This window comes from Pteronotus mesoamericanus, unplaced genomic scaffold (genome assembly GCF_021234165.1).
Source record: "Pteronotus mesoamericanus isolate MK-2021 breed Mesoamerican mustached bat unplaced genomic scaffold, CSHL_Meso_final scaffold_21, whole genome shotgun sequence".
Taxonomy (NCBI): Eukaryota; Metazoa; Chordata; class Mammalia; order Chiroptera; family Mormoopidae; genus Pteronotus; species Pteronotus mesoamericanus.
The window spans coordinates 3698300-3711395 of NW_026555310.1; the positions used below are offsets into that span (position 1 = coordinate 3698300).

Here is a 13096-nt window from a genome sequence, read left to right on the forward strand (position 1 = left end):
CAGTGGACAGCTACCACCACATCAGAGCACCACCAGAGGAATTCTGGAGGGAAGCAGGGTGCAAGGTGGAAAGGGATAAAGGGGAGAAAAAAATGGGACAACTGCAATAGCATAATCCATAAAATATCCTTTAAAAAACATTTCAAATTAAATTACAAAGCTATAGTAATCGAAATAGTATAACACTGGCATAAAAACAGACCTGGACCAATGCAACAGAATCTAGAACTGAGAAATAAACCTATGTATATTTGGTCAACTAAAATTTAACAAAAGAGCCCTGGCTGGTGTGGGTCAGTGGATTGAGTGCCAGCCTGTGAAACAAAGGGTCTCAGGTTTGATTCCCAGTCAAGGGCACATGCCTGGATTGTGGGCCAGGTTGCCAGTAGGGGGCACATTAGAGGCAATCACACATTGATATTTCCCTCTTTCTCGCTCCCTTCTTCTTTCTCTAAAAATGAATAAAATCTTTTAAAAGAAAAAAATTAACAAAAGAGCCAAGGATACTCAATGGGGAAAAAATAGTGTCTTCAATAAATTTGATTGGGAAAACTGTATATTCACATGCAAAAGAATGAAATTGGACCCGTATCTTACACCACTCACAAAAATTAGCTCAAAATGTGTTAAACACTTAAACGTAAAACCTGAAACCATAAAACTTCTAGAAGAAAGCAGAGGGAAAAAGCTCCTCAACAACGATTTTTGGCAATGACTTTTGGGGGTATCACACCAAAAGTACATGGTAACAAAAGCAAAAATAGACAAGTGGGACTATATCAAATTAAAAAACTCTGCACAGCAAAAGAAACAGTTGATGAAATGAAAAAGTAAACTATGGGAGAAAATCGCCCCCCCCCCCCAAATTAAAAATAGAACCTACGGGAACGGGAGAAAATGTATAAGGCACTCATAAAACTGAATAGCAAAAAACAAATACAGTGGTACCTCGGTACTCATCTTTAATTCATTCCGGAACTTGTGATGAGTGCCGAAACTGACCAGTGCCAGAGGATGAAGCATTTTCTCTTGCAGGGTGGCATCGTGACTCATACAAGTACAACAAGTCCCAAGCAAGTGCCAAGTGCTGAAACATTTTTTCTTGTCAAGATGCGGCAAGTACAGGGTTTGACAGGTTCTGAAGCCGACAAGTACCGAAGTATGACTATAATCCAATTTAAAAGTGGGCAAAGGATATGAATAGATATTTTTCCAAAGAAGACATACAAATAGCCAACAGGTACATGAAAAGATGTTCAACATCACTAGTCGTCAGGGAAATGCAAAGCAAAACTACAATGAGATAGTGCCTCACACCTGTTAGAATGGCTATTATCAAAAAGACAAGAGATAAGTGTTGGTAAGGATGGGGAGAAAAAGGAACCCTCATGCACTGTTGGGGGGGGAGGGGTAAATTGGTACAGCCGCTATGGAAGATAGTACGAAAATTCCTCAAAAAATTAAAAATAGAACTACCATATGATCCAGCAATCCCATTTCTGGAAATTTATGTCAATGAAATGAAATCACTATCTCAAAGAAATATCTGCATTCCCATGTTTATTGCAACATTATTTACAATAGTCAAGATATAGAAACAACCTAAGTGTCCATGGACAGATTCATGTATAAAGATTGAGTGTGCATGCACACACACACACTCACAGGAATATTATTCAGCCATTTTTTAAAAATCCTGCCATTTGCAACAATACAGATAGAACTTGAGTGCATTACGCTAGGTGAAATACATCAGAGACAGACAAAATAGTATATAGTAGCACTTATAAATAGAATTTTTAAAAAAACAGAATACATAGAAACAGAGTAGAATGGTTGCTGCCAAGTGCTGGGGTGGAGGGAAGTCAGCAGAGGTTGGCCAAACGGTACAAGCTTCCAGATAAACGTAAGGTAAATAAGGTCTGAGGATCTAATGCACAGCATGGTGACTATAGTTCACCATACTTGATAACCATAATACATACTTGAAAGTTCTGTAAGGTGGTGCATGTGTTAACTAACCTTACTGTGGCAATCATTTTGCAAATATTCGTGTATCAAATCATCAGGCTGTACCTCTTAACTTACACAATATTATGTCAATTATATCTCAATAAATCTGGGGAAAATGTATTCAAAACAAATTCTTTGGGGGAAAAGGTAGACCATCAGTTAACCAAATCACTGTGGGGGAAGGACAGGCAAGGGGGAAAGTATCATTAATGCAAAGAAAATTTGCTCAATTCTGTGCAACTGAAAAACTCAACTAAATGTCAAATGCTCTGTGAAAAGGAAAATTGTTTGAAAAGACAGAAAATCCGAATCATAGATAGGGGAGGGGAGACAAGACAGTTTCAAAGAAATACCATCCGCTAAAAAGATGAATAAATTCAAGCCCACATATATTTACGGGTGATTCTAACCAGAACAATGAAAACCAGCGCCATTCTTAATCGGAAAACACTGCAAGTATTCCCAGTAAAGCGAAAAACTGGTTGAGAATGATCACACTCACCCTGGCTCCCAGCTGCCCTGAAGGCCCCACTCAGAGGGCAGGCTGCTCCCAGCTGTGGTTGCCCAGCACGTTATTCCCTGGGCACCTCCGCCTCTGCAGCCGTCAGGCCTGCTGCTTCTTGAAGACGTGCTTCACATGTGCTTGGAATGCACTGTGGCGTGCTTCCAGTCAAGCAAAATTTGCCACCAGTTCCTCAAACCATGGTCCTGCCACCTCCCTGCACGAGCCCTATTTTTATTGTGCAGCCATTGTCAACAGGGAGTTCTAAGAACCAGACCTTGATGACTTTAAGAGGAAATATTTGGAGCTTTTCTTCTATCATTTGAACTTCACCCTTGTGTGTCCTGCAGATATTATTGCTTTTAGTGAGAAAGCCTACGCAGGTCATGATGCGAGCTGTCTTGCCTGGATAAACGCACCAAGGAAAAATGGCGGTTTGGGCCACATGAACGTCACATTCTTGTCATATTTGACTAACAGATTTCCGGAGACTATGGTGTGCTGCTGGAAGGTCCTGCGCTTGCCCTAAGAGGTCTCTTCATAATGGACCCCAGTGGAGTCATCAAACATCTGAGTGTCAGCGATCTCCCTATCGGCCATAGTGTGGCACAGACGCTCCACCTGGTGAAGCCATTCCAGTTTGTGGAAGTCTATGGAGAAGGCCGCACAGCAAACTGGACACCGATTCTCCTATGGCCAAGCCACATCTGACTACTTCCACAGAATAGTTTGAGAAGGTAAATCAGTTAGTCACCCCATGTGCACCGAGTTCTCAAAAGAACCCCAGTCAGAACTCACTTTTAGCATGTCAAAGATGATTATATATAGAAGGCCAAGAACAACTACTGAGTGGCACAAAAGTCTTCAGTAAATCAAATGGCATACCCTGTGTCTTGTAGGAAAAACTCAATTTTATTAAAGCTGTTAATTCTCTGTTTATTCTTCTATAAATTTCAGGACATCACAATAAAATTACTAAGAGCATTTATTTTTTAATGAGCAAGAAAACTCTGGGGAAAAATAAAAAAGAAACCATGGGTAGTTAGTTAGATCCCTTCCTCACTTTTACCTGCTCTGGAAGGAAAATGCTCTGGAGTAAGAATTACACCGGGAGTCCCTTTCCTTGAAGGATGGTGGTAAAAGTGCCAGCAAAATGGCTCCCCTGGCAGAAACTCAACTCCACCCCCTTCTTCTACACCCAACATCACTGCTGTGTGGCAGAGCTCCAGCTCCCTGTAACCTAACCTTCTTGTGGCCACAATCCTGGGCAGCCTTGGCCCTTCAAGCAGAGAGATACAAACAGTGTGTTCCTGAGCTGTCACACCTGAGTGGCACTTCAGAGCCCTGGATCTTCAGTTCTTGCCATCTGAAGGCTCTGCCACATGTCTGAGAGATGCTGTTTTGGGTTGAATTGTGTCCTCCTCAAAAAAGATATGTTGAAGTCCTAACCCCCACTACCTCAGAATGTGACTTTAATTGGAAATAGGATCATTGCAGGTGTAATTAGTTAAGATGAGGTCATACTGAAGTAGAGTAGGTCCCTAATCCAATATGACCAATGTCCTTATAAAGAGATGGCCATGTGGAGACACAGGTGAAGACCATGTGAAGATGGAAGACTGGAGTGATGCGTCTACAGTCCGAAGAATGACAAATATTGCCAGGAAGAGGCAAGGAAGCGTTCCTCTACAGGTTTTAGATGGAATGTGGCCGTGCATATTTCTCCAGAACCATGAAACAACGAAATTTCTGTTTTAAGCCACCCAATTAGTGGTACTTTGTCACAATAGCCCTAGGAAACTAATACGGATGTCTACAGTCAGAACCTATGCATTCCACACCACTGGGGCACCCAGCTGAGCACCCAGCAGAAGTAGCCAAGAGTTTTAAACAGGATATTCTGACCAGTCCGGCTAGGACTGTGAGGATCCCACGCTTGAGAGACACAGCCTGGGGGCAAGACATCGCTTTTACATGCCTCCGAACTGTGCCCAGCTTCCACCCTGAGGACTTACTGGCCTGGGCTGGCTCCTTCTCATTAACTGCAGTCCCCTGCTCCTCGCTAGTGTTATATAACACTAACAACCCCAGGCATCCTGGGGAGAGAGTGGAGCCTCAGAGGCCCCTGGACTAGACTTCTGGATCTGACATCGCTGCATGTGGGGTCTGAAGCACTCAAGTCTGGGGACAAGCTGAGGTATGTTACTTGAAGTCCAAATTGTAGGGGCTACCCAGGTGGCCCTCACACGTGTGCCCCTCACTATACTTGTGTCTCTCCCACTTGCCCACCTGGCACACTTTCAATCATTCTTCACAAACCAGGTCACATCACCTCTTCCTCCAGCCTGTAAGTTAACCACTCCCTCCTTTGTGTCATCCCTGGGCCTCCTGCACCCGTTTCTGTGTCACAGCTCTTACCACGCAGTAGAGGAATGGTTCTGCAGACTGGGAGCTCCTCACAGACAGAGACTATGTCTTTCATCTCCGACTCCCTGGTACCTGGCGCTGCACCCCACAGTGCTTTCATGTACATTAACCTTTCCAACTGTGAAGAGAATGTTAGAATGTTCTTGTGTACACCAGCACAAAATCTTTCTCCTGGGATAATTCTGTTTGTAGCTGGTGATCTCCCTTATTAAAAAAAGAGTTCCCTCAGAGAGAAATACTAGTTATTTGCACCCCTCTGGTCCTAACCCCATATACACAGAAGTTGCTCTCAGTAAATGCAATGTCAGCTGCCGCCGCCACCACACTTGCTACTTTTAAGGAAACATCTGATAACCTCATTATGTCTCTCTGGTGCTTTCTGTCCCATGAATCTCCAGGCAGTCCAATTTGTTTAATGTCATGTGATCTCCTGCACCCAGATCACATTTTATGGTCTTAATTTAATTTATTATAGACATTGTGACTTGCCTGTTTTTCAGAAAAACAGGCCTCCTCTTACATTAGTGATTTGGCCATCAGCCCTCTCCTCGTTGACAAAGGCAGGAACTTTTTATATCTTTTTTTAGTAGTGGATAACATTTCCTCCTAGAATAAGAATCAAAAACCTTAATAATGTTCATAACCTTTGACCCAGCAAGTTCCACTTCTAGAAATTTCCCCTAGGAAAATGGGGCTTTATAGCGGCCCTATTTATATGCAACAGAGGAGACTTCCTGGGGAATCTGGTACAATCTCTTCAAAGCAAACACAAGGGACATGGTTGGCCACAAAACATCAACAGGCCTAAGTCTAAGGTTGTAATGAAATGGAGAAATGGCGACCTCCCAGGCTCACCAGCACTAACAAGCTGAGGCACAGCAGGCCCCGGGGGATTTGGAGAAAGACCAGACACTAGCCCAGACTTTTGTCTCTCTGGTCTTGGGGTCACTTCATCTCCCAAGGAGTCCTCCAGTTCCCCTGGTTTCTCACGTATCTCTCAGTCCTACCTGGGAAATTGCTTGATTCAAGGGCATCTACAGGATAAATCCTAAAAGAATCGGTGGTCCATCCTTCCAAATACCCACTGTGGTGAGTCACCGCCTCCCACTACGAGTTACCACTCAACTCTCTTTCTCTGCTCTTTAGAGAGTCAGAAGCATCATTTCCTAAGTTTTTCTTGGGAGTTTCTCTCTGCTTCCTCCCTGCCAGGCCTGCATTCCTCCCCACTGGCTGCAACCACCACCACACTCTGGGGGCTGCTTCTTGACACAAGGGGTCCTGGGGAGCAGCAGCCACCACTGGATGTACCCTTGTTTCATTTCCATTCTTTGCACTGCATTCAGTTGTTTTGGGAGTAAACCAAAATGAAAGAACTTTGAGCAGGATCTAAGTGGTCGTTCTAGCCTACCTTCAAACCCAGACCAAACTTTATGGATTAGCCAAGCTCAGCAATGAGCTGCGAGGCTCCTGTCCCAGCTCTGACAGCAAGTAAAGCTTTCCGGCGGGGCTGCAGGCACGTACTAGGAAGGCCACAGGTTGGCTCCACTGATGCTTCTCTTCAGGCTTGAGTGTTCCCAGCACATGTAATAGGGTTTAATGGCTCTTCTCGTCAGCAGAAAGGAGTGGCCCTGGGTCCCTGTGTGGCTGTTGCTGCTGTTGTTGAACTTGGAACATTATGTTCTGAGTGACTTACATATATTACTTAATCTAAATTTCACAATGGACTCATATCAATATCCTCTTTTTAAAAAGAGAAAACTGAAGTTAAAAACGCTTGCCAACAATTGGAGAACTTCCAGCTAACTAAGGGACTCCATACCTGCACTGCGAGCCTCTCCTTTGCTTGGGAGCTCTATCAGGGCCTCTCAGCCCCACACACTGAGATGTGCCTCTTCCATAGAGCCTGGCTGTGGGATAACCCTGTGAAGACTGAGTGACGTAAGCCAGCACCTCCAGAATGTTCCCTGCACTCCAGCTCTCCAGTTCCAAAAGCAAAATGTGCACGAGTCTCAGCACCCAGACTTCACTCCTCTACAAGGTCTCAGAGAGGTGCTCACATAGGCAGCAGGCTATGTTCCCTTTTAGACATGGTTTTGTCAGCTTTTTGAGTTAAAAGATTAGATTCACACTGGCAATGAGGTTCTCTGGCTCGCTAGGTAGGATTGTTTCCACTGTCACATTCCAGGTTCTGTAGAAGATTCTAGTTTTGGTAGACTCATAGCAAAACCTTAACATCCTTGGAGGAAGTCTGGGTCCCTTTGGACTAGTACCCTTACTTTCTCTTTGGTCCCTCCCTTGGCTCCAGAACAACCCACTGAGTTATCTCACGTAACAGATGTCAGGGTAGGGTGGACCCCAAGAGCAGCCTAAGCTCCAGTTCAATGGTGTCAACACGAGCCCAGGTTCTATCACCCCTCTGCTTCACCCTGACGCTCTGCGGCCTTTGTCCTCAGGTAGGCTTCCTGGGGCACTGTCTTATTCTTGTGTCTGTTTTTTTGTTGTTTTTTTTTCCAAAGGAATAACAGAGGCCCCCTACAGACACCCTTCTTTGCCCATTACTGGCAAGGAGAATGATCACCATGTTGAGCTTGGACTAATGGCCAAGGGACCAATAAATACCAGGAGGTCGAATACCCTGACGGCTAAACCTTCAAATTTAGCACCTGTGGGTTCATCAGGTTATTGAATGCCAGGACAGGAAAATACACTGCGGAGCCCACAAGGGTCCTGAAAGTCCATCTCCAGCTTTCTACAGTGGAGCTGCTGCTGCTTCTATTCCTGAGGCATCCTTGTTTTGTGCCTGTTCAGTCACTTGGTTGTTTGGCAAGCCTGCAATAGTTTCCCATAAATCTCTTACAACAGTTGAACCCCCAGGATGTTTTTTCTTGATCATTAATAAGCAGAACCAGTATCTTTTTAAAGTTTGAGCTCACTCCTTGTTGTGACAATATGTGCCTGTCACATCTTACTGTGGTCTGGCAGGATGGGCATATATTGATGCACCATCTTGTCTGTCTTCTTCTGGTCGCAAGAGATTCAAAGGAGTACATTCATGCTCCTCTAATGTTCTGCTGAAAAAAAAGTATGTCATATAAACAAACTAGATGCTCCACATCCCTAATCACCTTTTTTCATGGAATGGTTAAAGGGATCAAATGTTCTGGGGCTTCCTTTCAAATTGATAAAATTCTATAGCCAAGTAAAAATGTGATCTTTCCCCTCATTACCATAGGATTTTCTTAGTACCACTCCTCATCAAATACCACCAACTCGCCCGCTGGCTAGTGGGCCCCAACTCTGAGAAAACCTACATACATCTACATTGTGTCTGGCTATTTAGCCACTGCCATAGTGGGGAGGCTGAGGGTCATAGGGCCTCACTGATAATCAGTTGCTTTTCAAAGAGTTCCTGTAAATCCCTGATTGCAAACAATAAAACCTATTTTAATCTGCTCTTAACAAACATTACCCACATTCCATTAATTTAAGAAAGAAAAAATTATTCAATTTAGGACTTCCTTTTTAGTCTCTCCTCTTGATCTCTGGGTTAGAAATCCCTGAGATTAAAGCCCTCTGGATTAATCCATAGCACCAGGTGGAACAAACCCAAGCGTGCAGGGGGACAGTACTTGGCTTTGTGTGGCCTCTGTCCACTCTACCTGCCGCCCCGGGGGGGAAAGGACTGCTTTGTATCTACAAGCTGCCTTTGGAGGGCGCCAACATTTTATAAAGGCTGGATTTTAAATTAGCAGGTAACTGGAAGAGCCAGGATTTGACTTAGGTCTCACCCAAAACTGTCTTCATTTTGCCCAAATCATATGCTATTGATGTCTGTATCTACCTAGAACACCCAATAGAATCAACTGGAAAGCTATCAGAGCCACAAAGAGGGCTAAGATGACTGCTTTTAAAATAACTTTAACCATTTCAGACAATATCACTTAAAATGTTACTAGTTAAGGTACTTGGTAAAATCAGCATGACTCCTCTTGGCAGTAACAATGGCAGCCTCTGGAGAGGAAAACTAGGTGACCATGGACAGAAGTAGAAAGGAGATGTACACTTCCCTAGCCTTTTTAATTTTTAATTTTTGTGCCATATGCACATGTTACCTGTTGGAGATAAAAAAAATAAAATTCCATGGGATTTAATAAGTAGTAAGGTGAAAATTTCAGGACACTAGATATCAGGACATTAGGACAGCCATTGAATTCTTCTATCACCTCTCTTTTACTTTCTTTTTTATTATTATTTTTTATTTTTCAATTACAGTTAACATTCAATATTATTTTACATTAGCTTCAGGTGTTCAGCATAGTGGGTTAGACAATCATATACTTTGTGTTACCCGATATTTCTAGTACCCACCTGGCACCATACATAGTTGTTACAATATTATTGACTGTATTTCCTGTGCTGTACTTTACATCCCTATGATTATTTTGTAACTACCAGTCTGCACTTCTCAATCCCTTTATCTTTTTCACCCAGTCTGCCAACCCCACTCTTCTCTTGCAACCATTGATTTGTTCTCTGTATCTATGAGTCTGTTTCTGTTTCGTTTGTTAGTTTATATTGTTGGTTAGATTCCACATGTAAGTTAAATCATATGGTGTATATCTTTCTCTGACTGACTTATTTCACTTAGCAAAATATCTTCTAGTTTCATCATGTTGTCACAAATGGTAAGATTTTCTTCTTTTTATGGACAAGTAATATTCCATTGTGTGTGTGTGTGTGTGTGTGTGTGTGTGTATACACTACCATTTTTTCTATCTATTCATCTATTGACGGACACTTGGGTTGAGTCCATATCTTGGCTATTATAAAAAATGCTGCAAAGAACATGGGGGTGCATATATTCTTTCAAATTAGTGTTTTGGTTTCTTTGTATATATAGAAATGAAATCACTGGGTCATAAGGGAGTTCCATTTTTAACTTTTTGAGGTATTTCCATACTGTTTTCCATAGTGACTGCATCAATCTACATTCCCATCAACAGTCAATGAGGGTTCTTTTTCTCTACATCTTGGTCAGCACTTGTGTTCATTTATTGATAAAAGCCATTCTGACAAGTGTGAGCCGATATCTCATTGTGGTTTTAATTTGCATCTCTCTGGTGATTGGTGATGTTCAGCATCTTTTCATCTGTCTTTTGGCCATCTGCATGTCCTTTTTGGAGAGTATTTATTAAGATCCTCTGCACACCAGCCAAGATGGAGGCATAGGTAGATATACTTTGCCTCCTCCCACAGGCAAAAGAAAGAACAAATTTAAAAACAAAAAATAATCAGAACTGCCAGAAAATCGAACTGTATGGAAGTCCAACAACCAAGAAGCTAAAGAAGAAACATTCATCCAGACTGGTAGGAGGGGCAGAGACAGGCAGTTGGGGCGGAGAAGACATGCGGCAAGCAACAGCTGGAGGACCAGCATGTGGCTGGCTGACTGGGTGGTTCCACGTTTGTGTGATGATAATCCGTGAGGAACAGCTGGGGAGAAAGACAGTCCACATAATCCAGGCTTCCAGTGCAGGAAAAGAAAGCCTCAAAACTTCTGGAGGTAAAAACCTGTGGGGGTTGCAGCAGCAGGAGAAACTCCCAGCCCCACAGGAGAGTCCTCTGGAGAGAACCACGGGGTCCTAGAATGTACACAAACCCACCCACCCAGGAATGAGCACCAGAAGCGTCCAATTTGCTTGTGGGCAGTGGAGGAAGTGACTAAAAGCTGGCAGAGAGCCAGGCAAGCAGCATGTTCCCTCTCGGACCCCTCCCCCTCACACAGTGTCACAAGGCAGCAACCTGGGTTGCCCTGCCCTGGCGAATACCTAAGGCTCCGCCCCTTCCAACCTAACAGGCACTGAGACAAAGAAATATGGCCCAAGTGAAAGAACAGATCAAAACTCCAAAAATAGAACTAAGTGATGAAGAGATAGCCAACCTATCAGATGCACAGTTCAAAACACTGGTAATCTGGATGCTCACAGAAATGGTTGAGTATGGTTGCAAAATAGAGGAAAAAATGAAGGCTATGCAAAGTGAAATAAAGAAAAATACACAGGGAACCAACAGTACAGGGAAGGAAATCAGGACTCAAATAAATGATTTGGAGCAGAAGGAAGAGATAAACATTCAACCAGGACAGAATGAAGAAACAAGAATTCAAAGAAAATGAGGAGAAGCTTAGGAACCTCTGGGACAACTTTAAATGTTCCAACATCTTAATAATAGGGGAGCCAGAAGGAGAAGAGGAAGAGGAAGAAATTGAAAACTTGTTCGAAAAAATAATGAAGGAGAACTTCCCCAATCTGACCAAGGAAATAGACTTCTAGGAGACCCAGGAAGCTCAGAGAGTCTCAAAAAGTTGGATCCAAGGAAGCACACACGAAGGCACATCATAATTAAGTTACCTAAGATTAAAGATAAGGAGAGAATCTTAAAAGCAGCAAAAGAAGACAGTTATGTACAAAGGAGTTCCCATAAGACTATCACATGATTTCTCAAAAGAAACCTGCAGGCAAGAAGGGGCTGGCAAGAAGTATTCCAAATCATGAAAGACAAGGACCTACATCCAAGATCCCCGTATCCAGCAAAGCTATCTTTTAGAATGGAAGGGCAGATAAAGTGCTTCCCAGGTAAGGTCAAGTTAAAGGAGTTCATCACTGCCAAGCCCTTATTATATGAACGTTAAAGGGATTTATCTAAGAAAAAGAAGAAAATCAAAAACTATGAGCAGTAAAATGACAACAAACTCAAAACTATCAACAACTGAACCTAAAAAAACAAAAACAAACTAAGCAAACAAGTAGAACAGGAACAGAATCATAGAAATGGAGATCAGAAGGGAGGGGGAAGGGGAAGAATAGGGGAAAATGTACAGGGAATAAGCAGCATAAATAGTAGGTACAAAATAGGCAGGGGAAGGTTAAGAATAATATAGGAAATGGAGAAGCCGAAGAACTTAGTATGTACAACCCATGGACATGAACTAAGGGGGAGGGGGATGTTGGGGAATGCGAGTGGGAGGGGTGATACAAGGTGGAGGAGAATAAAGGGGAGAAAAAAATTAGACAACTGTGATAGCATAATCAATAAAATATATATTAAAGAAAAGATCCTCTGACCATTTTTTAATTGGCTTGATTGGGTTTGTTGTGGGGTTGGTTTTTTTTTTGTTCGTTTGTTTTGGTATTTAGTTATATGAGTTCTTTATAAATTTTTGATATTAACCTCTTATTGAATGTATTATTGGCAAATATCTTCCTCCTTTCAGTAGGTTGTCTTTTCACTTTATTAATGGTATCCTTTACTGTGCAAAAACTTTTTAGCTTGATGTAGTCTCATTTGTTCATTTTTTCTTTTGTTTCCCTTGCCCAAGGAGAAAAAGTACTGCTAAGAGAAATGTCAGAGAATTTACTGCCTTTATTTTCTTCTAGGGGTTTTAAGATTTTTTTTTCCTTCTGGCCACAGCCATCAGGTAAGCCACAAGGGGCACTTACAAGTACATCCAGGAGCTATGGAGGAAGAAGCAGTCCGATGTGGTGCGCTTCCTTCTCAGGGCGCGCTGCTGGCAGTACCACCAGCTCTCTGCGCTCCACAGGGCCCCCTGCCCCACCAGGCCCAATAAAGCGCACTGACTGGGATACAATGCCAAGCAATGTCATGTATCGAATTTGTGTGCTTCGTGGTGGCCACAAACGCCCTACACCTAAGGGTGTGACCTATGGCAAGCCTGTCTGTCACGGTGTTAACCAGCTGAAGTTTGCCCAAAGCCTTCAATCTGTTGCTGAGGAATGAGCTGGGCACCACTGCGGGGCTCTGAGAGTCCTGAATTCTTACTGTGTTGGTGAAGATTCCACGTACAAATTCTTTGAGGTTATCCTCATTGAACCATTCCATAAGGCTATCAAAAGGAATCCTGACACCCAATGGATCACCAAACCTATCCACAAGCACAGGGAGATGCAAGGGCTGACATCTGCGGGCCGCAAGAGCCATGGCCTTGGAAAGGCCACAAGTTCCACCACACGACTGGTGGTTCTCGCTGTGCAGCTTGGAGAAAGTGCAATACTCTCTAGCTCCACTGTTACCGCTAATATGTGTCATGTTTGTAAAATTCTTACCTAATAAACAATTTAGGACAGTCGTAAAAAA

General features: G+C 43.0%; 2 pseudogenes; both read left to right on the plus strand.

Annotated features, from left to right (window-relative positions):
* The first annotated feature begins 1110 nt into the window (after nt 1–1110).
* Nucleotides 1111–7399, plus strand: LOC129085094 (thioredoxin-dependent peroxide reductase, mitochondrial-like; annotated as a pseudogene).
* Nucleotides 7400–11955: 4556 nt separating this feature from the next.
* LOC129085095 (60S ribosomal protein L15-like) lies at nt 11956–13096 on the plus strand (annotated as a pseudogene).